The sequence below is a fragment of the Peromyscus eremicus genome, chromosome 3, assembly GCF_949786415.1.
Source record: "Peromyscus eremicus chromosome 3, PerEre_H2_v1, whole genome shotgun sequence".
Lineage (NCBI taxonomy): Eukaryota > Metazoa > Chordata > Mammalia > Rodentia > Cricetidae > Peromyscus > Peromyscus eremicus.
Genome location: NC_081418.1, coordinates 15,707,420 through 15,734,087, shown reverse-complemented (window position 1 = coordinate 15,734,087; position 26,668 = coordinate 15,707,420). Strand labels below are relative to the sequence as shown.

At 40.9% G+C, this 26,668-nt stretch overlaps 1 protein-coding gene across 3 annotated transcripts in view; it reads right to left on the bottom strand.

Annotated features, from left to right (window-relative positions):
- Cdk14 (cyclin dependent kinase 14) overlaps positions 1-26,668 on the bottom strand; it is a 573,205-nt gene that overhangs the window by 37,414 nt on the left and 509,123 nt on the right. The window contains exon 15 of one of the 3 annotated variants that reach the window (XM_059257307.1): positions 21,621-22,002. The exons of the other annotated variants lie outside the window; for them this stretch is intronic. The gene's annotated coding sequence lies outside the window, so the exon portion shown is untranslated. Of the gene's footprint in view, positions 1-21,620; positions 22,003-26,668 lie in introns of those variants that run through there. 3 annotated transcript variants of the gene reach the window in all.

Sequence of the window (26,668 nt, the reverse complement as noted above, 5' to 3'; positions counted from 1 at the left end):
GAGTCGATCTTAAATGTCTCATTATGAAGAAATTACAGGTAAGTGACTTAGCCTGACTTACTCATCTCATTGTACACATACATCAAATCCCTAAGCGGACATAATTATAATTTTTCAATTCAAATAATTTAGAAAATAATTTAAACTAATTTCAGTGGTATTTTTCCTTAGACCCCCCCCCCCAACTCCTCAGTTTAAAATCTTTGACCTCTTGTTGAGGTCAAGCATTTCATGTCAGCATTGCAAGAAGGTCTAGCTTGTTTTATCATCTGCTACAGGCTTGGCTAGCCCAGTTAGTAAAATCTGGCTAAACACCTTATTGGTCAGAGGCACATTCTGTTATCATCTTTAGAAATAGTATGAACAAACCACACAGGTGATAATTTTAGGGACATTAAGACAGTTTTTAAAAATATAGATAGAGATGTTAACTGAGACAACACTACATTAAGTACCCTAAATTAATGTTTCATAGCATTATGAACTTGGAGATCACTAGTGTTCCAAGAGAAAGGGATAATGTCACACATTCAAGCTGAGACTATCTATTCTGATTGCATGTTCCTTCTCAAAAGAGACCTACAATAACAAGAACACTATTAATAATGATAGCTGAAGTTTACTGATTACTTAGTATGTGTTTGACAACATTCTAAACATTTTAGCTATATTAATTTCATCCTTATAATAATCATGTGATGTAGATATAATCATTATTGCTATAATTTTCTCAGTTTGATAAATAAGGAATTAAGCTGCAGATAGGGAAACTGTTATGGTTTGAATGTGAAATGTTCTGTTGTGGTACATGTGTTGAAGGACTGATAACTAGCTGATAAACATTTGGGAAGCAAAGGGATCATGAGGGCTTTGTCATCATCAGTAGGTGTCCATTGAGAGGGTCATAACTGGATGGCATTAATTGGTCCTGGTTGAAAGATGTCAAGAAAGCCGGGCGGTGGTGGCGCACGCCTTTAATCCCAGCACTCGGGAGGCAGAGCCAGGCGGATCTCTGTGAGTTCGAGGCCAACCTGGGCTACCAAGTGAGTTCCAGGAAAGGCGCAAAGCTACACAGAGAAACCCTGTCTCGAAAAACCAAAAAAAAAAAAAAAAAAAAAAAAAAAAAAAAAAAAAAGAAAGAAAGATGTTAAGAACTGGGGCAGTGCCCAGGGAATAGCTTGGCCCCATTCTCTTCTCTCTTTGCTTCCTGGATGCCATGTGGTAAGTAGCTTTACTCTACCACAAGTCTCATGACCTTCTGGTTCACCTTGGGTCACAAAGGAATGGACCAATCAAGCATAGGCTTAAGCCTCTGAAACGGTGAGCCAAGATAAACCTTCCCTCCTTAAAGCTGGCTTGCTCATTTTCTCATCCTTTTTTGTTCCAGCAGCAAAAAGCTGACTCTCTCGCTGGGCGGTGGTGGCACACGCCTTTAATCCCAGCACTTGGGAGGCAGAGGCAGGCGGATCTCTGTGAGTTCAAGGCCAGCCTGGACTACAGAGTGAGTTCCAGGAAAGGCGCAAAGCTACACAGAAAAACCCTGTCTGGAAAAAAACAAAAACAAAAACAACAACAAAAAGCTGACTGTCACAGTATGTCCCCCATATCACTTTGTCAGTACTGGTGTCTGACTCCAGCAGCCTGGCCAGAAGACTTCTGTTTTCCCCAGGGTCCTAAGCCCGGAGGTGTCCTTGGTTTCTCTCTTCCCACACCTAAAGCACAGACATTTGCTTCCATTCATCTTTCCCATTTGCTCCTCAAACTGGTGCCTCCATAGAGCCTCTCCCCAGTCTGACAGGCCAGTCAAATCTCTCACCTATCTCTTCCACTTTCAGATGGCCTTCCTACTCTGTCACAACACTCTTGTGAAAGTGAAAAGAATTCACACTTATCACTAAACAATCACTTTCTTTCAACAAAAAGCTTAAATGACAACTAAGAATACCAGAAGAAGAAATATTTAATATAAATAAATGAAAAAGTATACATGAATGTAAATAAAATACTTCTGGAAAAAATGTATTACTTAAAGAGGTCACAGCATCCCTATACTATCTTAAACAAAAGAGCCAATAAATAAAAACACGTTACTTGACTGGACAAGTGAGGTCGATTTGGGACTGTAGCAAGCACTCTACAAAAAAAAAAGTGTTGTGCAAACTAAAGATAATGTGTTTTTTTTGAGAGGATGCTCTTCTGAAAGGAGGCCAGCATCACCACGTTTATATAATGTGACATTCCAGATAATACACAGTCTTCTCCTGAGGGGGTTTCCAGTCTGTCCATGCCAAGGCCACTGGCCTACCCAAGAAGGCAGTAATTGTTCTGATGTTTGTACCTCTCTTTCACAGGTTTAGAAAACAACAAACATTTGACTTCTCAAGAGGATAGTGAGTATGTTCTAAGCATCAAGCTCAGGGAACGCAGGATAGTTAATCTGCTATCTTGACTTCTTTGAAGATTTTATTACATTAGTGTTATACAAAACATGTACTTAGATTTCATGTTGACATGCCATTTTACAAACTGTTAATACAAATTATTGACTCAAGTTGAGGAGGAAACTAATATTTTATTTATTATGTTTATTCCATGTACTGAATGCTAAGAAGAATTTGTTAGTATCTATTTCCTTCTGTTTCAGTAGTTCACAGTATTTTATTTTGCAATTGTACCTTAGATTTAAAAGCCATTTTTAGGGCCAATGAGTGGCTCAGCAGGTAAAGGCACTTGCCTCCAAGCTTGAAGAGCTGAGTTTGATTCCCAGAACCCACATGGTAGAAATAAAGAACTATTTGACCTCTGTCAAATTTTCCCCTGACCTACACACACACACACACACACACACACACACACACACACACACACACACACACACAAATAATAATAAGTATAATAAAAACAATTCAAAATAAATTTTGATTCATTGAGTTTTATTTACTACAAAGATGTTGTCCTCCTCAAGGTTTTTAAAATGTCAAGGGATTTATGTTTTAATTTTCATGTATTTATTTACTTATTGTTTATGTATTTGTGCACTTTGTGGTGGTAAGAGGACAACCTTCTGGAATTGGTTCTTTCCTTCTATTATATGGTTTCCAGAGACAAAAGTCAGGTAATCAAGTTTGGCAGCAAGTCGCTTTCCTACTGAGCCAGCTCGCCGAGGAAGTTAAGGGTATATTAACAAGGATGCTCAGATGGAGTAATGAAGAGGTTTGTGACTTAATGATTTTGGTACCTTCACTTCACAGCCTATTTTAGGATCAGCCTAGTATGGAAACAGCGTGTGCTGTTACCTTGTATCAAAGCACAGTTATGTTTGCTCTGGCATTATGGAGACACGTACTGTTCTGAGCAGTACACCACGCATTTTAGGAACACCATCCAGTTGGTTTTCTCAATACATGCTGTAAATTATATAGAGAATGCCTAGGTTTCAACTCAGGCATTCAGCTTTACACCTATTCTTTCTGACCAATTTTGGTGATCACACCATTGATTCTGTGTGGGTAGCTCTTGCTGGACTCTCTGTCCACTCACAGTAGCCACAATCCTACCAACATGCACAAAGTCAACTCAAAGGCCACCTCCAGGGGCAATAGGCCAAGCCAGAGCCAAGGTCTCCTGGTTTAGAATTCTGCCTGATTGCCTGAATCTCTCCTCATTCTTTTCTCTTTACCTGTCTTTCTATGGCTTTTGCCACAGCCAGACACTCCAGGAGGTCTGAGACTCCAGAGATGGGTAACACTGTGCTTCCATTTCCACGACTTTGTGAGTCTCCCTCAACCACATGGTAAGTGGGCTGCAGTGCAATTGCATAAAGCTACGAGGAGGCCAATGCAGAACAAATGTAGATGGCTCCTGGTGATCCCTAAGGACACTTATGTTATTGTGTTGTGACATCTTGTACTCTGTGAACCCCATAAGCAATGTTCGTAAATATACTATCATAAAGTAAACAAAAAAGAAAACAAGGAATACAGTAAGAAGTTTGAAACAGATACAAAGCTCTAAAAATACATATGTTACCCAAAACTGTGTGTTACTGGCTATGGTGATTGGCTGTCCCTGAAATGGGTGGGGCATTCTAAACACCTTGTCTCGGAGTGTTCTTTAAGTTGACTTGAATTCATCTTCTTTGATTTGTTATTAAAGTTTAATGTGTGTATTTACAAAAAATTCATATGCTATATATTAAATGTTTGACTATCTTTAAACTTGAGCAATTAAAATCAACATATAGTTACAGACTAGATTCTGACCATACATCTACTAAATTTACCACCTCCATACATGTACTTATATTCTGAGAGTTGATTACATATTAAGAAATTATTTCTGCTTCCTTTCATAGTAAACTATTTATACACATACTACACACAGGTTGTGGCTGAGGATTTTTTTGCCCTTTAAGTATGGATAAAATTGGTGGGGACTCTGCCAATTCCTTAGCCCATGGGCATTCACTGTCCCCCAAATCTGTGCAAATTCCAAGTAGAACACTACTCATGCTCCAAGAGCTTCCGTTTTCCCCCCACTTTCAAGCAGGGCCGTGAAGACCAAATTGCCATTATGCTACACCAAAGTAATCTGATGAAGATTTCATATAGACACAGCCAAAGACACATGGTCTTTGCCAGCCAGATGGCTTTTTTCTATTATCTTTCACTTTCTATTGTCTTTATTATCTCCCTTCTAGGAAAAGGACTTCAGATTTCCTACAGGAAAACATCCCATTCTCTGCCCTAGGGAAGGAAAATCTCATTTCTAAATCCATAGAAAAACATTTACTCAGGTAACACATTCTCTTCCTTGAGGGGAATTCTGATCTTGTCTATTAAACAGTGTAAAAGTGTCAGTATACTCATATTTCCAAAACGTGGAACAACAAAACATGATCAACAACCTGGACAGCAAGAGCTTACCGGAACTTATCAGACCTGTTGGTGTGTCTCTGAGCTCACTCATTGTCTGTGACTGAAGATGCCAGTGTCTGAAAACAGAACTATGGACATATCCCAGAATCTCTCCTAAGTCACACTTCCATTCCAGCCGGCCCAAGGACAGAACCAGCTTTAGGGTCACCCGCTTTCTGACGCTCTTGGCTGAGGTGTACAACTCACACTGCTGCCTCCTGCCCAGTTTCGACACATTCGTCCTCTCACTAAGAGCACCATGCTCTGCAGCCTATGGGCCTCTTCCACGTCTCTACTCCGGGCCGTTACAACGGCAAGTGTGGAGGGATGCTTCAGGTAATGGAATCTGAATACTGGCCATGGGAACTGGTAATCATATTTACTTCTGATTTCAGGCATCACCTCTAGTTTTCTGGTGTCCATAACTCTCCTGCTGTTCCTCTCCTCAGGATGCTGTCGTCTTCACCATGCAGGTAATACAGAGAAAGAGGATGCTGCGTTATCTTGGAGCATAACAACAGATAAGAGCATCACCATGGAGAGTCCTTAGCAGAGCAGTCTATGGTCATAGTGTTGTTATATGTGGGCAACCAGAAGCACTCAGTTCCCTCTGTTCTTTCCATACTTCTTCCTGGTAAGATTGTCTCTACAACTTGTTTTCAGTTAGGAACGACAATAACGCCCTTCTCTAGTCTCAGTTACAGGAAATATAAAGATGCCAGAAAATATTTGCCCAAGCAATGCTTTTCATTACAAGGGCATCTGTAGAGTCTGGCTACCTAAGTATCAAGTATTGTTCCACATCCACAAAATTGGCATAGGCCTTTTTTCTTTTCTTTTCCTTTTTTTTTTTAATGGCAGGATCATGCCACACTTGTTGGCATGATCTTGAATAAAGTGTTCACAGCTGTAAAGTCTTCTCCCCTGTCCAAGGCATGCCACCGTAACTCAACAGGATTTCTCCTCTCTTTGGAACACTGGTGTTTAAGAACCTAACATTTCTGACTTGTCTTTAGACATGCAGGGCATCGAAAAGCCCCTGCTATCTGACTGTCTAAACTAGGGAAAAGATGCCACCTCTTTGCCCAGTTCTTTGTGCCTGTCATTGTGGAAGGATCACTTGGATGGGCACTCACAGACTTCCTTTTCTACAGCAGTTTTTCATGTAACTTATTCTATCTTAGAAAGGACATTAGGAAATTAGAGAATGTTTCAAACTCTACTAACATATGCATTGTGACCAACTTGCATCTCCACTGATGGATCTGGAAATGTGACAGCCTAACCTAAAGTCAAAAATTCTCTGGTTGGCAAATGGACGTCATAAGAAATAAAGGTTCTTGGGAGTTTTGAACTCATTATGGCTTTGGGGATGTACAACAGCAGCCTACATTAACAGCCAGGTCAGATGCTCTGAAGAGCTGAAGAACCACGGGTTTCTAACTAAGAATATGCCTGAAACTAGGTAATAAGGAGGACCCTAAGAGGGATGTATGGGTCACCCTGGGGAAATAGATGAGAACTCCTGGGTACATTGAGGGTGTCGGGGGAGAGGATAGAAGGGATGGGGTAGGGGATGAGAACATGAGGGATCAGGATGGTCAAGTTGGGGGAGGGATGGAGAGGGAGAGCAATGAAAGAGCTATCTTGACAGACTGGGGGCCATTATGGGGTTAGGAAGAAACCTGGTACCAGAGAAAATCCCAGGAATCCACAAGGACGACCCCAGCTAAGACGCCTAGCAATAGTGGAGAGGGTGCCTGAACTGACCTTCCCCTGTAATCAGATTGGTGAATGCCCTAATTGTCATCCTAGAACCTTCATCCAGTAACTGATGGAAGCAGATGCAGAGATCCACAGCCAAACATTGGGCCAAGTTCCGGGAGTCCTGCTGAAGAGAGGGAGGAAGAATTGTAGGAGCCGGGGGTGGGGTGGGGTGGGGTGGGGTGGGGTGGGTGTCAAGATCATGATGGGGAAACCCACACAGACAGCTGATCTGAGCTCATGGGAGCTTTCCGACTCTAGACCAACAGCTAGGGAGCCTGCATGGGATGGATCTAGGCCCTCTGCATGTGGATAACAGTTGTGTAGCTTGGTCTGTTTGTGGGTCCCCCTAACAGTGGGACCAGGATCTGTCCCTGGTGTATGAGCTGGCTTTTTAGAACCTATTCCCTATGGTGGGATTCCTCTCCTCGCTCAGCCTTGATGCAGGGGGAGGAGCTTAGTCCTGCCTCAACTCCATATGCCATGTGTTGTTGACTCCCATGGGAGGCCTTACCCTTTCTGAGTACTACTGGGTAGGGGCAGAGTAGAAAGGAGGTGTAGGGGAGGGAACAGGAGGAGAGGAAGGAGGGGAAACTGTGGTTGGTATGTAAAATAAAATTTAAAAATTAATAATAATAAAAAAGAATATTTCTGATAGGGGCCGGGGAGATAACTGAGCTGGTCAAGGTCTTACCACACAGGCATGAGGAACTGAGTTCGATCTCTAGAACACGTGTGAAAAAGCTGGACATGATGGAGAATGTTTGAAATACCAGCACTGAGAAGACAGCAGATACCTGGGGCTTGCTGGTCAGCCAGGCTAGTCTACCTGGTGAGCTCCAGCCTAAAGAGAGACCTTGCCTTAATGGAGGGAGACAACATCTGAGGAACACACCTGAGGTTGACCTTTTGTCCCTCATGCATGTGCACATGTACATGCACATGTATCTTCACATATATGTTCTTACACATATATGTAAGGAGGAAAGAGACTACTCCTCACAGAAAAGTACTCCACTATAAAAAGCATGCCAGAAATCACAGATATTAATATTACCTGCCTACAACCCTTTAAGTTCAGCAAATAAAAGTGATGAGCACTCTGTATATATCTAGCAAGTACTAGTATAAGTGTTTGAAGACGTTGTATGAGTAATTTCTCAGCATAAGCTGTGGATTATAAATTTGATGTCCCTTGCAGTCTAGATAAGACATTCTCAAGGCCACAAAAACTAATGCTTCAGAGCTAATGTTCAAACCCAGAAAGTTCATTCTGGAAGCAAAACTATTAAAGGGCAGGCTACAGAGCCTCAATGCTTTTTAAGTAACTGAATCTCTAAGATATGCCAACGGCATATACTATACAATATAAATCTCATATGTACCAAATATTACAATGCTCTCATTAGCTGACAACAACAGCTTTGTAAGATCAGTATTACTAGTAGTTGGAAATGAAGACTCTGAGCCTTGGAGATGCTCAACCACTTGACCATGGGCATACAGTAAGAAATGATGTTGCTGGGATTTGAACCCAGATCTGTGTGAATATAAAGCATGGCTAGAAGCAGTATGGGGTCCGTAGCAGACAAACCACAGGAGGCCTCTTGAGCATCGCAGACAAAAGCTGACCGTGGTCAGAGTTCATGTGCTCATAAACCAGCACCTCAGGCAACAATAGATAATTTTAGTTAAATTTTGCCTTTCAGAGTTATATGTTCATTCTCCTTGTATAGAAAGAGGGAACACATACCATACGATAGAACAACCTTTCTTGTGAGCTTTATCCCTTACCCTAATATGAATCCAAATTCAAAATTCTCTTTCCATATGCTTCAGGGCTTAAATTGTTTTGGGCACTTAAGATATCTAGGTCTCAAGGATAGAAATCAATCACCAGAGACATATAATACACAAAATATGGAAACAATTGCAACTTAAAATAAAACATAGGCTGTACCATCCAAATGAAGGCTGATCCAAAAATGCAATTTCAAACCGCCCACACTTCCTTTAATGCTACTTGCATGTTCTCAGCTGTGTCTATGGTATTTTTATAGCTCTGTTCGGTGCTCAGTGTGGATCGTGCCAATAGGTGTGGTGTAAAGAGCTTCCAACACACAGGATGTGATGTGAATCTCCCAGAAAACCATACGGCTTTTCACAAATGCTCCAAATGTTCAAAGGTACAAGACTGAAAAAATAACCCTCCCAATATTAATGTACAAATAAATCAATGATGGCGACGCTTCCTTTCCTTGTGAAATTCACGCATGGGTTGGGGAGTGTGAACCGCTTCTGCTCTGTGGCTGATTTTCAGTTCAGATAACTCATCTTTATTCATTTCCTTTCAGTCATGAGGAGCCATGTTGAGAGCAGCTGTAGGCAAAGAGGAGAAAAGGCTCTTCTCCCGCCCTCCTCCAAACCCTTGTCAAACAGTGCTCACAAAGAATCCATCTGGGCTCAGTGCTGTGCAGGGAACCCACGGAATAATAGAGAGCGGGAGGGGGAGATCCAGTTAATTCTACTGTAGAGATTTAAAAATCACCTGGCTACATATTCTGGGAGAAAATCAGTCTCTCTAATTTCTGAATAATTTAATGCAGAGTCAGGTAGAGTGAGGAAACAGAGAAATTATACTTGGCTAAATTTAAAAACCAACAGAACAAACTGAACACTAAAGGCAGCGGGAAATGCTAATAGCAGCAGTAGTTCCAAGAGGCCTGGCAGCCCTTTTCAGAGAAGAGTTACACAGAAAGCTAGAAGGTGAAAAATGAGTGTTCATAAGCTAAGCCCAAAACATAAACACGGGGAAACGGTAACTTGCATGAAGTGGAATGAAAGAAATGATTAATGTCCACGATTGAGGTTTTAGATCTTAAAAATATTCTTCCAGGTTTAGGTAGCAAATGAACTGAGGATCAACACTTAGTTTCCTTCCTTCTTTCCTTCCTTCCTTCCTTCCTTCCTTCCTTCCTTCCTTCCTTCCTTCTTTCCTTTTTAGAATTTTGGGTGAACGATGATTATTTTTTTAAATGTTTTTGGACCAAGCTTTGTCTGAGCTAGGAAGTAAATTTTTTTAACATTTTATTTAAAATGATTTCATCTGTTTTAATATGTAAACTCAACAGAAATCTTGTTTATAGATCATTCTACTACACTCCAATGACATAAAAATGGCTCCAGTTTCAAAGGGAAGACTTGGCAAGTGGTTATTGCATAAAACATTGCAGCCTTGTTTATTTTACAGCATTTTTGTTCATGCGTTTTTAATGGTTACATGAACCAAATGCTTCGGCAACTGTACTGAAGATGATAACGAATGAGAAACAAAGATCTGTAGCAAGCAAGAGACTGGGTGGACTGCTTCACAAGCTGCCTTAAAATAGAGCTGCATTGCAAGGGTGTCTAGGCTGTGTTTGAAAACAACCCAGGGAAACATAGTGATTAAAATTAAGAAAATTAAGCTAGAAGGAAAACTAACAGAAGAATTGTCACAGAAAACTCCAAGAGCATCCCAACTCTGTAGCTTTTCTTAACTAGAGGCAGAGGTCGTCTTCTTCCAGTGTCTCTGAAGCCTCTGCCGCCTGGTACAGCTGACTGTCTGCTCTCCTATGATCGGCCCCACTCTCCCTGTGGCTGTCCTCAGGGATGGCCTCTTCTCTGTCTTCCTCATGGGCCCTCCCTCCCTTCACTTTCCTCCTGTGCTCAGGATTCTCAGAACTGCCCTTTCAGCATATCTCCTTTGATGCCCAGAGATCAATTCTCATTCCCAAATCCACACCGCCCTTCCTCACTCTTTGCCCTGAAATCCTCATGCAGCAGCAGCAGCAGCAGCTGGTGTCCATTTCCTGCCGTCTGCTTCAGCATAGTTAAAACCAGAGGCCATCTCCACCACCCAAACAGTCCTTCCTGCAGGCCTGAAAACTTGGCCACACTTTGAAGGTCTCTCTCTCTCCTTTTCCCAAGATAGCCAATGAGTCACAGAGTCTGCTGGCTCACCCAAGTTTTCTCTCTGTGTACGCTCTTCACTAGTTTGACAACACAAGTTTGATGTGCCAGGCACAGCCCTAACTGCTTCATGGGAGTTATCTAGTTGCCTAGGAAGAAACCATGGCAGAGAGACTTATTTGGCTAGCTTACACAGCAAAAGGAGTCAAGATCTGAACTCAAGCTATTTAGCTAACTAGGGCTATCCTGAAATCTCACAGAATTTCCTATCCAAGCCCCACTCCATACTACATCACTTCATTTTCCTAAATAGTGTTTTAAGTATGGAAATAACATTAACTAACCACACTTGCGGCTTGAAACCTATTTAGTCAAAATTTTTGAAAACTTACCTTAAGGAAATACAAGAATCATAAAAGGGCAAAATTAGAAATAACTTTAGTTTGCAAAGGCTGGTAAAAATACTGTGATCCATTGTTGAGAGAGATCACGGCATCGAGCCTGACTCTGCAGGAAAGTCTACCATAAGGGAAAATGTTCAAATGTACTAAGGAGGAAAATATATAGCAAAATATTAGCCAAGCCAGAAGATACCTACCAAAATGTTAACCAAACCAGATTATTCACCTAAATATTAAACAAACCAAAAGATATATATCTAAAATTTTTAACCAAAGATATATACCTAGATTTTAACCAAAACCGGAAGATACACACCAAAATATTAACCAAACCAGAAGATACATAACAAAATATTAACCAAACCAGAAGATATATACCAAAACATTAACCAAAACAGAAGATACATAACAAAATATTAACCAAAATAGACGATATATACCAAAATATTAACTAAAACAGAAGACATATACCTAAATATTAACCAAAACAGAAGATATATATACAAAAATATTAACCAAACTGGAAGATATAGACATAAATATTAACCAAACCATAAGATGTATATGAAAATATTAACCAAACCAGAAGATATATACCTATTTATACTTAAATATTAGCCAAAACTGTTTCTGAGGCATTGGGGCTTGAAACTAAGGGATTTATTTTCATGTATTCCCAATTTTTCCCAATGACTGTATGATACATAAGATCAGACTCTCCACCATGATAAACGTTATTTCAAGCAGCACTGAATCTCACTTCTTCTTGAACTTGAATTCAAGCCCCTCTGTCGAGGGCCTCCTATTGGTTCCTCATTCCCAACCTCAGCGTCCTTCAGGAGAGGCTTTAACTACAAATGTACCAGTCAGGCTTTCTTTACCAGGCCCCACGAGCCTTGCAGCAGGTAGAGGGCAGTTGGAGCTCTGCCTGTCTTTCTCAGATCACGGCTACGGATGCATCAATCCCTCACTGGGACTTCAGAGCACACCTCAGATTTCTTTACAAACTGGTTGGTGCTTCTGTTTAATTTTGACATGTGTCGAATGGCACTGAGCCCATGGGTTGTGCATTTCCTACAAAGGTCATTATCACAGGTAGATGGGGTCACAGGTGTTTCTCACACTTATGTGCTGTACTTTTCATATTTACATGTTGCTCTTGGTTGTTACTCTGTCTTCTACAACATATTGTTCACACCTGAACAACACTCCCTATCTATATTATACTGGTATATTTACATGCCCAGTGGCCAGTTCCTTAAGCACAACAGTATATCTAATTTAATTTAATTTACTAGCTCCAGCATAGAGCACACAGTATTCACTTAAAAAACATTTTAGTGCCGGGCGGTGGTGGCGCACGCCTTTAATCCCAGCACTCAGGAGGCAGAGCCAGGTGGATCTCTGTGCGTTCGAGGCCGGCCTGGGCTACCAAGTGAGTTCCAGGAAAGGCGCAAAGCTACACAGAGAAACCCTGTCTCGAAAAACCAAAAAAAAAAAAAAAAAAATTTTAGTAATAAATTTTGTATTAAAGGAAGTATATAACTTCTATGTAAAATAAGTTGCTTAGGAAAAATTCTAGAAACAAGTTTCACATGACTTATAAACAGAACATACCACTGGCACCAGAAAAAAATTAGATTAATGAGATAAAGGAATATTATAGTTAAAGGAAATGTCTAGATTCACTTAGTTTTGTTGATATGTATACAAATAAACCTAAAAACTCAATACAGTAGGATTTCCATCCACCATATTAATGTTTTATAAGGTTATGATTCAGTGATAAGATGGGTGAAGGGAGAGGGAAGAAACAACTTTAATGACTATGATTTTCAAAGTTGGTATTTCCGCACTATTCCTGTTACTCTTAAGTTATTATGTGTCTATGGTGACCAGAAGGGTCTACTATGACTCATGAGACTCAGTGTTGTATGAATCAGTGGTCTTTTGGGGAGCTATAATTTTTCTGTGGGGCTCTGGAGAAGTTATAACCACTCAAGGAGAGTGTAATGGGTATACATGGCCAGCAAAGTACACTGGTTGCAATTAAGGATACCAGAATGCCAACACACAGGTTTGGTTATACATAATGCATGGGTCAAACTCTGCCTGCATACCGCAATGACTACTCTCTTATGTCAGCTTTGGTTTTCATTTCCATAAAAGACTTCACATCTTTCTTTTGAGCATGTAGGCCAGATCCTTACATCTATCACAAATGGGCAAACTTGAGATGCCTTGCCATCTTAGTGACATGATAAGTTATCTAGTGGCCAGTGACATTTTCATCCACCTGGGTGTAAAACTGGACCCAAGGGAGCATACACAGAGAAAAGGGAAGCACTCTTATGTCCTACTGGATACTGAACAAAAGTGACTTTGTAGAACCTACTTCAGAATTCAATGAATGAGGGAGGTTGTTTAAAACCAGCTTTTTTGTTTTGTTTTGAATAGAGTAAGAGTTTATCTGAAGCCATTTTGAGTAAGCATGGCCTGGGAACACAGATATAGGTTACCCCAAATTCCATTTCAATGTGAACCAGTTTCATGAAATTTTATAGTTTTACAGAACAAAAGAAAGTCATAAATCAAGGCAAGTTAAAAACACATTGGTGGGTACATCAGAGAGGCGGGTACAGGGAGATGGAGAAAGCTTGTCCAAAGGCCCCAGCTTCTATCTGATGGCACTCTCAGCTTTTGGGATGGTGGAAGCTAGCATTCAGCTAAGTTAACGGATTGCAAAAGGTTTGTATTCAATAGTCATGAGATGTCAATTCCCAAGAGGTGGGCAAGAGCTGGCCGTTCTGCGGAGCTAGAACTAGCCAGAGATGTGGGACCTGCTGCAACATTCCAAACTCTCCACAATATTGAAATTCAAGCCGGTCAGTCAGTCTCAGCTGACATAGCTTCTTCAAAAACCAGTTTTTATGTGGAGTGCTTAAAATCATAGGCGGCATTATTTTAAATAGCATTCTAAAGAATTCAGAGAAATAACATCAAAGCGTCATAAAATGCCCAGTTGTAAGTAGAATCCTATCTGATGCTGGAATTGGGGAAATTTGACCCCTTCATCCCATTCTGTAGGCCAGCTACATTTCCTCAACCTTCCAGTGGGTGTAGTTATGTCTTGCAAAGACCAAGGGCCTGATTAGGTTTGTAGTTGCCTGGATTTAAACACTAAGCTATTTGTAATACGCTATTCTCCATCGAGTTCCTGATTCTGTAATGAAGATGCTCCTGTCTGACTTACAACTATTAGCAAACCACACTCACTTTGAAAATGGGACTTTGTGTCCTCAGTCCCAAATCATAAGACAGCCTGCCTGCTGGGGTGTGGCCACAGAGCAGACAGAGAAAGACACTGCCCTGTAGCAGAAGCAAAAAGGGCCTCTGGATTTAAAGATGTCTACTTCATGGGATATACAATCTCAGAACATTGTTGATTTTGATGGGAAATATTAATAATTACTCCTGTATAGGGAGTTCTCCACATTAACACATTAAAATACTTTATGCATTAAGACAAACCTTTTAAAAAATAAATCTTGTATTTATTGTAGTAAAACCTAATCAATTTAAATTAATGGCCTAAAAATTTTATCTGAATCAAAATCTAAATTGTACTGTCTTTAAATATACACAGGATGTAGGCTACCCTTCAAGCTGTGGTCCTCCATGGGCCACTTGGAGTTAGCATATTAACAATAGTTCTACCATACTGGAAACCAGTTTGCTTAAAAAGTCCAGCCTTTGTGCTTTTCTTCAGAGTAAGCTTAACAACTTACTTTTCAGAGACAGACTTAAGGTCAAATTCACCAAGCCATTTCACTTATTAACAATTGTTACATACTGAAGTTTAAATGCGTAAGAACTGTATGAACTGACCAGTGATCTCTCTCTCTCTCTCTCTCTCTCTCTCTCTCTCTCTCTCTCTCTCTCTCTCTCTCTCTCTCTCTCTCTCTCACACACACACACACACACACAAACACACACCTGTATACTTAGACAGTATATAGGCTTTAGGTCTTTCTCATTCTTTAAGAATGACATGAAAAAAAAAATCTCCCAATGTGTGAAAAACAATGTACACACACAAGAAGAGCAAAAGTAAGTGGATTGTCTGAGGAGATTTCATTCAACAGATGTTATTAATTGGTTGATGTAATATACTTTAATTGAAAGGAGACATAGAAAGAGAATTACACAAAATGTTTTAAACATAAAACCAACCTCTTGTAAACAGCCATTAAGCAAGAGATAACACACTGTGACATTGAAAGTGTCTAAATAAACTACTATCATCCCTCCCATGCCCTCTAGGATGGAGGATCTTGTAGGTTTTTGGGGTTTATGAACTAGCAGGCCAGTCAGCAACCTGAAGACAACAGATCTCACCATACCTGCTGGGAAGAGACAATTCCCTCACACTTGGAACCCTGCAGCCCTTTAAGCTGCTTGCTCTGTAACAGTGCCAGCTGGGCCTACATCATTCTTCTCCGACCACCAGGCCTCACTAAATAAAGACTATGGTGCCTTGTTAGCCAACAACTGAGCGTGAAATCACTACACCGCGATCCTGCACTTTCTGAGTCAATCAATTTTTCCCCCATTATAGATCTGGATACACAGGGTCCATAAAGAGAGGAGACAACACGGTGGAATACAATGAATGTATCAGGGCAGCCGTAACATATCCACATGGCATATTTAATTCCATATGGAGAGATTAGTGTCTTCACATAAAATCGTTCTGAGCTGGCTAATAAAAGCAAGACATGTGTTTTCAATGTCATCATCAGACTTTGAACTTGCACAGGATATATAATGGAGAGAACTGTAAAGACAGATGTATGGACAAGAACAAGCTTCTGTCAGCCTAAGATTGCTAACAGATTAGAATGTGTCTGACAAGGCACTGGGGTTGTAACGTATGTTCTTTTTAAGGAGTATTAACATGTTAGGCATTAGCTACATGCTAAGGGAAGAGAGCTTGAAGTGCTAAACACTATTAGACTGTCACTTGTGGGCCATCAGCAGTTCCCCGTCACACCTAGAATCCTGCACGTTGGTATGTGTCTGTGCTTAAGAAAGTTAAAGGTCAAAAAGGGAAGAGGAATGGGACTGTAACAAAAGGGATGCTTTTAAAACTTGAAAGCCAGGATGCTCTGTCAAGGGTTTCAGAAGGGCAAGTAAATGTTTTGAAATAAAGTTCTTAGTGTTTCTCACCACCTGATCAGGTAGGGAGATGATTTCTAGCATTCCATATCTGTTGAAATTTCCCTCCTTTGACAGCTCTGTGCTCGGTGTCTTGAGACAACCCTTTTGCTTATATTCATAGAATAGTTCTTCCAGAGGGAAATACTATTTTATGGCAATAATCAGAGTGCTAAATGAAGATTACTAATTAAAAAAAATAAGCTAAGACTACTGGCCTATCCAGAGGGTTCTAAAAGCATAAGGTCTTTGAGGCAGGTGCACACATTTTCCCATATGGTCCATTGTGTTTTTTGTATAAATTTCAAGAATCGTTGCTGTTAGCTTGTAGGATATGCTTACAGGTAGATGCTATATCTTGTCTTATACTGTGCCTGGTAAAAGAAAGAAACAGACCAGCATTTATTGATAGAAAGGAAATAAAATTATAAAATAATACATGTAAGGATGACAAGCCACTCTCTAATTATATCTTCTCCACAGTTCTCCCAAGAGTCTTACTACAAGTTTGAGAGCAGACTTACTGCTGTCTGTCTTTCCAAAAGAATGCTGTGTCTTTAGGAGCAGGCACTCCAGTTCTCTAGACTTTGTAGCCTACACATCCAGGACAGGGCTGTGTTTATAAGGTCACTGCACTTTCTACTCTACAGCACTGGTGTTAACTATTAACTCACAAACTTCACAGTCCCCAAAGAAGCTACCAGTACATCATCCAGAAGCAGTGGACGGCAATTTTTTTTTTTATATGAATGAAATGTAGTTTTGTATGTACACCATTATTTGGATTGGAGATTACCTTTAAAAATGAGCTTTTAGCCAGGCGGTGGTGGCGCATGCCTTTAATCCCAGCACTCGGGAGGCAGAGCCAGGCGGATCTCTGTGAGTTCGAGGCCAGCCTGGGATACCAAGTGAGTTCCAGGAAAAGGCGCAAAGCTACACAGAGAAACCCTGTTTCGAAAAAACCAAAAAAAAAAATAAAAAAAAAATAAAAATAAAAAAATAAATAAATAAATAAAATAATAAAAATGAGCTTTTATTTTCACTATTTATGTTACTTGGAGTTTTAAGGTAACTATTGCAAAACGTGTGTCTGTGTAGATTTATACATATGGGTGTGTGGACAGACAGGTGCACACATATAGACTTTAATCCTAGATCTCTATTTGCTTCTTGACTAATTCCTTGATGATGATTTGAATGTTAAAATATGCTAATGTGAAGATCAAACATAATTAGAATCATTGATTAGAAGAATAAGCATTATCATACCAAAGAGGAATAATTTCAGTTTGTTGCTATGCTGGATTATTTATGGCCCTATCCAGTTTTTTTTTTATGCGGGGGCGGGGGGGGGGGGGAGACAAAGAATGGTTTTGATCCTGAGACTCACAAACTCACATCATAGATGCATGCTGGGGATATTTACAGTTATGTGTAAGGTAACTGTCACATATGCAAACACAGTCTGCTAGGGCAAAGATTATATGGCTTATATATAGAGAGAGGATGGTGCACCAATAATTTTGAGTTATTTGAGAGGGCAAATAAGCAGTGCATATAATTTATTTTAAACTTTTGAGAAGCCCTTGACAAATTTCTACATCAAAAATGCTTTATAAATACAGTTAACATGGAGTTAGGAGAGACCATTTTCTCATATGTAAGCATTAGCTGGGTTTTCTACTCAACACAGAAATTATCTTCAAAGTGAGCTCACTGGGGATAAAAAGAGAAATCTGCAGGGTCCATCTGCCATCTGCCTTTTTCTGACAGTAAGATACCCCCAAACATGGGTCTCTCTTGCTGTCTCTTGCGCTCTCTCTCTCTCTCTCTCTCTCTCTCTCTCTCTCTCTCTCTCTCTCTCTCAGTGGGACTTTTGAGAAAGCTAAAAACAGCAGACAATGCTAAAATAAACCAACAAAACAGGGAAATAAAATATTGTAAATATTATTTTTTAAATAGAGGGAGAAGAGCTTTATTGGTTGTGTTTAATTGCATGTGTGTTCGTGTAATAAAAGAAAAACATTGGCACACAGAAGATAGGAAATGAAGGTGTTTTAACATGACAAAACGGAAGTTAGGAACAAGAGGTAGAGAGTTTGTAAAATCACAGAGGAAATGAGCAGGCATCGTTATGTACACTATCTCACAGTAAAGCCAGGCAAATGCCTTCGAAACTTAAAGGCTCTTTTGGATACATGATAGGAAGGACCCAGATTTACACATCTGGTGCCATTCAAGACACTGGACCAGGCTCGATGACCTTGGGAAATTAAGGAAGGCTCCATCCTGGAAACAGGACTGTCTAGCTGTCTCCACCTTTCAGAACTATCCTCAAGACAGTCTTGAACTTTCTCATGGACAGGGGCTGAGGTGTGGCTGGCCTGGTAGGCCATTTCTTCCTTCCCCTTCACTAACTCTGAAAATGGAATGTGATCATGAGTGTTGGATTAGCCGTGACTGTTGTCAACACCAGCCACTAATGACCTAATTTGGGAGATGAGGAGTGGAGGGGAGCAGGTTACAGACCAACAACAGTACTGTCTAAAGATGTAAAAGATCTTTCTGGAGGTAATTAAAAACAATTGTTGGCAGCTTTAAAGGCCGGCTCTCTTGTGTGCAGCATGGCATAGGACGGCTTGTAGGCTGCAGACCAATAAATCCTGGTTAGCTTTCAAGTCATGTCAGCTTGCAGCCCTGGCTGGTTTACTAATTTACGTTTCAGCCCTCTAAAAAGCTATGTCTAGAGAAATAAGGCACTCTACGAAGTGCAGCAATGCTACTTGATCAGAACAGGTCTTCGGGAATTCAGGGGTTACTACATCAACTTGAAATCCCCAAATATGGAGGAGAAGAACAGGTTGCCCCTTCTCTGGCGTGCAGTTCCTGGGGTACGTGAGCACTCTGTTTCTGAGAATACTTTGTATCTGGGCAGCAGACACCAATGGCTCTCGTTGCTCAAGCTTCAGTCATTCTTTATGCAAGTGTAAGAAAGTGAGTGTGAGTGTTCGGAGCTTAGACCAGAGTGCCACAGTATCCCCTCTGTCTTTGCAATCTCTAACAGCTACCTTTAGTATACAATTAAAGTCTTGAGGTGCAAAGCAAGTGCTAGAGAGATTATGGCTTTCCTTTTGATCATTTCTGTCTTTGCATATTTTAGTTTGATTCTTTACCTTGCTTTTCTTTTCTTTTTTCTTTTTTAAAATAATTTTTAAAAAGCCTTCTGTCAGTTGTCAGAGGCTCCAAGGCATCGAGGTGGTCTAGAGTTACCGATTAGTATTTTAAGAAATGAAAATTAATTTTCCTATCAGGTGATTATGCTAAAAATCACTATAGTGATTATAGTACAGCTGGAGCAAAGCACCTCAAACCACATGACTTCTGCTATTTTGGTCATTCTCCCCTACACAAACAGGGAGAGCTGCCTGACCCATGAGAACCTGTCAGTGACTAAGGCTTCTACTGAACTCTGCTGCTCCAACTGTATTTTTATCCTGAAAGAAATATTTATGAGATGCCAGTGCCATCCAAATATGGCCCATAGTGACAATATCTAATACACGTGTTTCTTAAAACACCAAATGCTTATGCAGGAATCTCAGGTGCTTTCAGACCAATGTGCTTTCATGAAATTTACATGGAACATTATCATTTTATTAATAACCAACTGTGATATATATTTGAAGAACCAACTGAAACAATGACACTTCTGCCACATTTTCATGTTGAGAATTTTAGATTAAAGACAGATTCACACTTTTTTTTTCTGACTGCATTCAGTTTTAATCAAGGTTCCCCGGGCTTCTCACTCATAGTGAAATTGTATTTAAATAGGGCCTTTAGGGTGTTCAAGTTACAGATTAATTAACTCAATTTGGACAGGGTTTGAGGAGCACTGTAGTTCTTGAATCTCTAATTTTATCTCCAGAGGTAGCTGGCATTCCTTTAGATATTAGCAATGAAGTGATCGCATAGGCCTAGACTGATTATGATTGAAACATCTAAAATAAAGCAGGCTTGTCGGAAGCAGAATAACAAGGCAGTGATAAAGGCAGTCATGATACACTACTAGTTTACAAATGCAAGTCACTGCTTCTGAGCTTCTGCCCCAGTCTCCACCTCTGCAGAACAGGTTTAAAGACACCCCAGAGCATGCTGTGGTGAAGACTCAGGAAGCTGGTTCATGCCGAGTGCTCCATGTGGCTGCAGCACACACCAAGCACTCTGTGAGTGAGATAAGGGAACAGGATATGATTCAGTGGTAGAGTGCTTGCCTAGCATGTGCAGGGCTCTAGGCTCCATCCCCAGCACTGAGGAACAAAGCGATGTTATCACCATTGTTCCTACTAATCTTATTGGGTTATATGGCACAGCAGAGTCTCTGGAGTTAAGCAGCATTTATGGAAAGTGGTTTGTGCTTCTTCTGATAAGTTTTCTGGAACCTATAACCCTTACAGAACCTCCTGTCAAAGCTATTACATCTCCACCTCCAAATATGCTCTGGCCATCAGCCTTTCTGGGCCGGACACACGTTCCTGGGATGGGCTGTTGATTGTAAGTACCAGGTCTGATGTCCCAGCTCTCTCTCAGACGCCACCTTCTCCCTGGTCACTGCTCCCGGAAGTTGGTTTCTGCTGTGAGGCTTCATTTTAGTTATTATTGTGCTGGACAGTACATTTCACTTTTAACATGGAATGGACAGGTCACCTACTATGAAACTGTGGAACTCAGGAGCCATCTCCTACATGCCTGTATCTTGCAGGGAATCTCTGTGATCTGTTGACATCTGATACATGTTTGCTGGTTTGTCTTCTGGCTCTCATTCCTTTGTACCACTAGTTCCCATGAAGATCCTTCTTTCTCGGAAACTCCCTTCACTCCTGGATCCCCAGAAACCATAAGTAAATCTTTCACTTTGTGGGTAGCATTCTGCCATGTGCCGTGGAACAGGTAAGTTTATCTCAAAGAGACTTTGTAATAATAAACATCATCAACTGTCAGAACATTAGAACCACGTCTCAGATGAGCCCCAGTCAGGGCCTGGAAGATGACTGACGTGAGAGATGTGCCTAGGTTATTACCAGGAAGAAACAGGCAAGAAAGATGCCTCCTCTTTTCTGCAGCCACAAAGTAAACAAGAGCCAAAGGACAAAGGCCCTAGTGGCAGGGAGACCCAGGGCAAGGGTAGGAGACCTGGGACATGGGGGGGCTTCACTCCCAGCCCTCCCAGTGAAAGCGGATACCGCTGGTTTTGTCTTCTTCCATTTTTTTTAATGAACTGTAGCAAATCTGTATTTTTACATGAAATCAGACTGACTAAAATCTTAAAGATTTTAAAACACTGACTTAGGCAGATGCTACGTGGATGAGAACAGTAGCAATTACATGTTTCCAGGTTCTACACATGTGTTTCTACACTAACAGAAAGACCATTACAGTTACAGGGTAGGGTGCCCTGGCTGGTCGTCCGGGAGACAGGCAGCTGGCACATACCTGGCACTTCTCTCTGTCTTCTGGTCTGACCTTATGCTTTTTCTTGTCAGTACTGACCCACAGCTCAGCAACAGCAACCTAGCTTTCAAACACTCATGTTTATCTCATCAGAGCTCTCTCATGTCTGGAAGGAGTAAATCTTCAGTCTTGCTTTGAATTCCTGGCCTCAGGCTGCTGCTAACGGGTTCAATTTTACACTACCAGACTTGGCCAAGTGGTCCTTCTTCAGAGCTCACCCCTCTTGAGTTCCTGGAGGACACCTGTGTAGAGGCCATGTGGCCAGTGAGCGACTCTCATCACTTGGGCACGATTTTAATTAGTCTCCTGCCTATTGCTCCCCATTTCAATCATATGACCATGCCACATTGGTGACTTCTTTGCAATGGCCACTAGGGATGAAATTATAATATCATTTTCAATGACTGTTTCCTCTTTATTACTTTCTCTGCTTCACACAAGCATACCTTAGCCATCTCCTGCATCCCACCCTTCATTTCTACTGCTTTTGTTGCTGACTAAGGAAAAAGATCTTGACTGTCTTTCCCAATTGCTATGGAGCTCATTTCTCCATTCCTTTGAGAGCTTATAGCAGCCCAAGCTCTGATCTTCCCATCCCCGTTTGTCATCCTATCATTTGTGGCAACTGATGTGGAGCATTGGAAGGGTTGTCTATCTTTTATTTTCATTTTAGATATAGGAAGTAGAGAGCAGAAAGACCAAAACTGGCATGAAAGATCTCGAAGAAATCTCTTGTGCTTATCACAAATGCCACTAAATTCTCAGAGAACATTTTAGTTACTGAGCACTCTTTTTGGACTGCCCAAGCACTGGACTAAATGCTTTACAGCCTACATTCTGCTGGATCCCCACAAGCTGATGAGCTGGGTCCCTTTCTTATTCCCACTTCATTGCTGGGAAAGCCACGGTTCACAAGAGCTCACTTAGCCCAGGACACCAAGCTTGTAAGTCATACGGTGAGGTCCCAGAGGCCTGGCTGCTAGTGTAAGCCAGGCATAAGCCTCCCCAGCACTTCCCCAGTTCCAGAAAGCTGCTGCAACTTAGTGAAGTCCACAGACAGGACTGATTATAACTGACTAACAAAAGGCTCACTATGAGCAGGTAAATTCGGAGGAAGCTTATACTGGCTTTTGTCGAATAAGCGCTGAAAAAACTCATCATTAAACAGAAGAGCTCCATTGAAGGGTCTGGCTTTGGGGCAGTCTGTGTCACATAGATCTCCTCATTCAATGTCAAGGGCAGAAAAAAAACAAACAAACAATCTCGAAATCTATTTCAACTTTCCAAAGGAAGTCATATAAAATACACTTTGAGGAAAGTCAGAAAGTCAGCTTGTTTTGTTCTTGGGTCTTTGTTCTCTTTGTATTTATCTCTGTTGAGGAATCTCTTCTCTCCATGATCCTCAGCTCTCTAAGGACCTCATTTGAGCATGTGAAGAAGCTCCCAAGTCCTCCATGCTCACGTCACTACTGCTTGATTCTATCTAAGCATCAGAACAGAAGGGAACACGGGAGCACTAATGGCTTTTCTCTTTACTCAGTTTTACAGCTGCTTACAGTCTACTCATATTTAGTGTTGTTCAGAGCTTTTTTCAAAAATAGGATTAATTAGAGAAAGAACATTCAACTTGGAGAGAGGGAGAGGAAGAGAGAGAGAGAGAGAGAGAGAGAGAGAGAGAGAGAGAGAGAGAGAGAGAGAGAGAGAGAGAGAGAGACTGAAGCACCAAACACTGAGGTCTAGCTGGTTTCCCTAATCCTTTCTAAAACAGAAACAACATAATGGGTACTGTACTTAGAGGAACCTGAGAAACCATTCCTTCAATCTTCTGGCCATTGCATCCTTTGTTTAAAAAACATCTTAGGTAGAAGCATAAAGTGTAAAGCAGATTAAAGTGGAGGTACTTTGATGGGCGAGTTCAGGGGCTGGAGGTCTGCCCAACACTCCCCTCCCCCTGCCTCCCAGGAGAAGCAATGAAGGGGATCTGAGGAGCAGTCACTGCTTTGAAAGTTGTTTTGGCCACAGCTCAATGTGAAAGAAAATGCATTTTATTAAGTGACTTAGTGTATAGTATGGCAAACACGTGCGCGCGCACACACACACACACACACACACACACAAGAATGCACATGGCTGAAAGAATCATTTCATGAAACCTAACTGACTCCTACGTGTGATCAGCTCAGGCAGCTTTTCTTTCTTATTTACTCCGTTGCACCATTTTCAGTAGACCAAAGTGATATCATGCTCCATTAAGGGAATTAAAAGCATTGCATTCAATACTCAGAATAATTCTGTAGATGAAGAACACGGCTCGGTCTGCAGTTCCACCAGCACTAAGGGCAAAACGCAGCAAGAGGTGGTAGGTGGGACTTCCATCCTGCTGGAGGGATGCTTGCAGTGTGGACCTAGAGTCATGTCTGGTTCCTTCTTTGACCAATCATAGGTCAAGCTCACATGGTTCCTATCCCATGAATGAGAAAAGCAGGGAAACCAGAACCGAGACCCCAGGATGATGGTGTCAGAGAGACCTCACATGTGCAGCAGGACCATCATCTCCATTCACTTTTGCCTTGGCTCCACAGTGTCCTACATCCTTGTGACCCCTTGTCTCATTTGATAAAGAGAAGAAACCACTACAGTCACGACAAAGTTGATAAGACTGCCATTAGTGTACATCAAATCCACTTCACTACAAATCGTCACCAACGCTGTGGGGGAGTGTAGAAAAAACTTCTGATGGATTGACAGAACATTAAAGAGAATACAAATGTATTTTTCCAAAGGAATTCCCAGTACCTGTTGCTTCTCTCCTTAGGGTCCAGAGATAGTCACTGGATTTAAAGGTTTTACTGCATTTTTCTCACTAATGAAAAAATAATAAAAAAAAACAGACAAACAAACAAATGTCATCTATTTAAATGTCTGTCCCTTGTCACCTCCAATGTCAACAAGGGGTTCTAAGAAATGCACTTGTTAAAAACTCCACACACAGTGAGTGTGTAACCAACTTCAAACGCCTGTGCTTCCACACCACATTACAAAACGGGCTTTATAAACTACGTCCTACAAAAATAAATACGACTAAGTAATAAAAAAAAAGATAAAGCCTTCATACAGAATTGCAGCAATTATATCCCCACAGCTACACTATAACCCACAACTTTGCAAGGGCTTTGATTACTGAACCATGGCTGAAGTGAATAATTTGCTTTTCACTAAGAAAACAAGCACATTCATTCTCGCCACAATGGAGAGAGGCAGTTTTAATTAAACCTTATCAAAAGATGAATAAGGAATAAACTCAATACCCATTCCACAGAACTCTATTTTCATCTGTTTAGTTTAAGCTCGCCATGTTCATGCAATAATTATCCACTGTCCAAGGAATGCCGGAGTTGTGTTAATGTTGGTAAAGATTTAATTAGCTCAATTATCTGGAGAGTATTGAAGCAAAGCTCAGCACAGTACAAATTTCTTCAGGCTTTATACATATCTCTGATTCAAAAACACAACACTGAAGTCTGAGTGAACAAAAGCCTTACCTCTGCAAGTCCACCACAGAAACAGTTCCACACTTCATAATTTTATTACTCCCATTAAACATACAGCCTTTAGAAGCAGAGCCAGAATGAAGGCTTATCTTCGTGTGTGTGTGTGTGTGTGTGTGTGTGTGTGTGTGTGTGTGTGCGCAGTACATACAGTTAACTTCCTGGATCTGTAAATATGTTCTTAGAAAGTTAATTAAATTTGCCATTTAGATAAATATTAACATCCGAAGTCCAATCCTTAAGAAGGTTTTCTTTTCTTCAACATAGCCTACATGTTGTTACCTTTTTCCCAGAAAGAAACACACTTAGACACCATTGAAAGCACAGCAATACAGACAACTGTTTCAGTCTGTCAGACACCGGGGACAGGCAGGAGGGTTCATTTCAGAAAACAGATTGGCCCCCAGCGACCTGACCTTCCTGGTGGGAAAGAGAACACAGCGCCATGCTTGACAAGCTCAGCAACAAAGAGGTATATTCAAGTCCCCCCAATTCAGACATGCTTCTCACAGGGAAATGCAAAGCAGGAGACAGAATGCGCTACTTCCAGCAAAGAGAGTTCACTGAGATCAGAGACAGCCCCACCATAACCAAACTGACATAGTTAGCCAAGTTGCAAGCGCCGTTTCATCCTCCCACTTAGAACTTCAGAAAGCTCCCACTGGCCACGGCCAATGTCTCAACTCCCGGCCTCTCCTCCAACGGTTCTCACTAGCTCCAGAGCAGTAGCAGAAGCCCCCAGACAGGGTCTTCCTGATGAAAGGTCCCGTGTTTCTCTGCCACTGAGTCCATAGCCTTCCTCCAAGCTAGAGCTTGTGAATCTCTCTCCTTACATGCTATCAGCTCTGCCTTGATTGTGGATGTCAGACAGACATTTTCTTTTCACAGAGATATGGAAACATTTTTCATTATTTTCATTTTATATTTGTATGTGGTCTTCCAAGAAAGTTTAAGTGAGCCAAAAATCTAGCTTAAACATCAACAACTAAAAAGATACTGATAAGGCAACAGCCTTAGGAAAGAAAGACTTAAGTTACATTTGGTGCCATAAAACAATGCGTGTCTTTTTTTTTTCCAACTTCCAATGTCAAGTTTTATTTTCTATCCTACTTGATCAGTTACAAGGAATGTTTAGTTCACATGTTGTAAATTTTACACACACACACACACACACACACACACACACACACACACACACACTCAGACAAAGATTTCTTTACTTATTCATTAAGCTCTATGTGGAAAATCATCAATTTAAAAGGTAGTCACAATTGCTCATATTACTCTTACGAACAAATACAGTGATTGAAAAAATAAGACTCAGAGTATAGGTTTTTAGTACATATTTTCCTAACTTATA